Source organism: Myotis brandtii, unplaced genomic scaffold, assembly GCF_000412655.1.
Source record: "Myotis brandtii unplaced genomic scaffold, ASM41265v1 scaffold384, whole genome shotgun sequence".
NCBI classification, from domain to species: Eukaryota; Metazoa; Chordata; class Mammalia; order Chiroptera; family Vespertilionidae; genus Myotis; species Myotis brandtii.
The window spans coordinates 5,124,719-5,124,954 of record NW_005364745.1 but is presented as its reverse complement, the minus strand read 5'-3'; positions in this window follow the sequence as shown (position 1 = coordinate 5,124,954).

Here is a 236-nt window from a genome sequence, read left to right as displayed (position 1 = left end):
GCGGTGCAGAGAGCAGGCCGGGGGGAGAGGAGAGAGGGCCCCGGGGCTGGAGGAAAGCCTGGTCCCTGCGCGGACTCGGGGAGGAGCGGGAGAGGAGCGCCCTCGGACCCGCAGCCTGGGATCCACGCGGTAGGAAGACTCGCCGGTTCTTGGTGACTCCCCGAGAGAGGCCGGCCCTGCCCTCTGCCTGCTGCGCACCCACCCGCACACCCACCGAGGAAGGCCCGCGGGACAGA